General features: G+C 39.9%; 1 pseudogene; it reads right to left on the reverse strand.

Moving 5' to 3' along the window:
- Positions 1-1,313: 1,313 nt before the first annotated feature.
- LOC149393156 (secreted RxLR effector protein 161 pseudogene) lies at positions 1,314-2,099 on the reverse strand (annotated as a pseudogene).
- Positions 2,100-2,406: the final 307 nt, after the last annotated feature.

The raw sequence follows: 2,406 nt of genomic DNA on the forward strand, positions 1-2,406 counted from the left end.
ATATTGGTAAATACCAACTTGAGATTGTCGAACTTGATGGCACACGGCCAAGGTGATTTGGCAACTCCCTAGTGCCAAAACCATAATTCGACTTTTCCATGTGTGCAAGACTCAGTTGCTTAAAACCCAATCAATCATTTATTTACTTAGTCTAACAAATAATTAATAATGATTTATTTACTTGATCAAACAATAAGTACACAATTCTACCATAAATATTTATTTAATTCTGCGAATATCCGTTTTCCAGAATTAATGCTGTCAATCATAATTACAGCAAGTGAGATGAATAATGACAAACATTATTATACGAAAGTTCTTATCCGCCTTTATCATAGCCGAATCGGGGATTTTGGACCTAGTAATAGAAGCTTAACAAATCTGATGAGAAAGACGAAATAGTCCTTTCCCTTTTTCATCGATTCGTCTAATCTTGGTCAAATACTCCACTTTGTAAGCCAAGAGTGAGCTCTCCTTTATACTGGAATTATATTTACTCATCGTGACGAGTGTCCACTGATATAGTCAGTTCGTGATCAAGATCCTCCAGGTTCAACCCGTATCGAGAGAAGTCAATTTATTCCGTTATACTTCCCTTGATACACATCAGCTCAAAGCATTGTTGTTTTCCTAGCAAAAGATTCTTTCGAACGTTACTTACTTCGAAAGTGCGCGCAATCTATCGGTTCTTGAATCAACCCTTAGGTGAGAGAACATTAACCTTCTTTCAGGAAGGCTGGATTCCGTATCTGTAAATCATTTCCCACTCAAATTATGCTCTGAGAAAACTCTCAAGACATAAGTTGTGATTAGCATGAATAGCCTTTTAGCGAATGAGTCAAAGAGCTCAGTAACATAACCCAGTGTCCATGATCACTTCAGGATTTAGATCAAGTCTCACCGTGACCATCATAGTGGCCTCGGTTAGTGTGTCGTAACGGTCCTTAAACGACACATCTACACCAAGACCTGTCGAAGTCGTACACTTACCACAAGTGTAGAATGCTCCCACATAGTGATCAACCTTCACCTATGTGTTCCACATATATGACTTAAGATATAGTTTTCCAGGTGTATATCAGTCATCGACCATGTTTTAGCACACCGCCCGAACGCAGGTGCCCAGCACGTGACTCAGTTAGATACGGAGGCTATGGAATAATGAATGTTTAATAAATCTCAATAAATAAGAAATAACGCTTTCAATTCAAATAGATAATAAATGTCAAATTTTATTTTATTAATAAATTCAAGGAGAATTTACATAAGTATCTTCTCGTGGGCAAGAATTCCTAATAATCTCCCACTTTGACCTAGAGAAGATATCGCAGGTATCTAAGGCCCATTTCTCCCACGTGTTTCATGAACACATGTTCAGATAGTCCCTTTGTCATTGGATCCGCGATGTTGTCCAACGTCGAGATCTTCATGACTGCCACGTCTCCTCTTTGAACTATTTCTCTGATAAGGTGGTATTTTCGCTCCATATGCTTTCCTCTCTTATGGCTGCGAGGTTCTTTCGAGTTTGCGATGGCTCCAGTGTTATCACAGTGGAGTTGCACATGCTCGTTCATGTTAGGAACTACCTCCAGTTCGGCTAAGAAATTCTTAAGCCAAACAGCCTCTTTGGCTGCCTCGGAAGATGCAATATATTCAGCTTCCATAGTAGAGTCTGCGATACTAGATTGCTTAACGCTTCTCCAGACAATCGCTCCTCCAATGAGAGTGAACACTGACCCAGACGTTGAATTCAACATGTCACGGTCTGCCTGAAAATCAGAGTCAGTGTACCCTTGTATCACCAAGTCATTACTTGTGTATACAATCATCATGTCCCTAGTTCTCTTAAGATATTTTAGGATATGCTTAACAGCTACCCAATGTTCTTGACCAGGGTTTGACTGGTATCTACTAACAACTCCCACTGCATAGCATATGTCGGGTCTAGTACATAACATGGCATACATTAGACTCCCAACTGCTGAGGCATATGGAACTCGACTCATATCCTCCACTTCTTCCGGTGTCTTAGGACACTGCTCTTTCGACAGGAACTTTCCTGAACGAATTGGCAACAACACCGCATGGGCATTTTGCATCGAGAAGCGAGAAAGTACCTTATCTATATAAGCACCTTGAGACAGAGCTAGTAGTTTGTTCTTCCTATCACGAATGATTTGGATTCCTAGAACAAAGGCAGCATTCCCCAAATCCTTTATTTGGAATTGCTTTACCAGCCACTCCTTTATGTCAGACATTACTTTAATATCGCTTCCTATAAGGAGGATATCGTCTACATAAAGGACTAAGAAAACAACTACTTTCTTCGAGTACTTGTAAACACAAGGCTCAGAAAGGTTTTGTTCGAAACCATAGGTCTTGATCACCTCATCAAACCTTTAGTTC

This window comes from Urtica dioica, chromosome 6 (genome assembly GCF_054948205.1).
Source record: "Urtica dioica subsp. dioica isolate 48M chromosome 6, U.dioica_male_clone48M_v1_H2, whole genome shotgun sequence".
NCBI classification, from domain to species: Eukaryota; Viridiplantae; Streptophyta; class Magnoliopsida; order Rosales; family Urticaceae; genus Urtica; species Urtica dioica.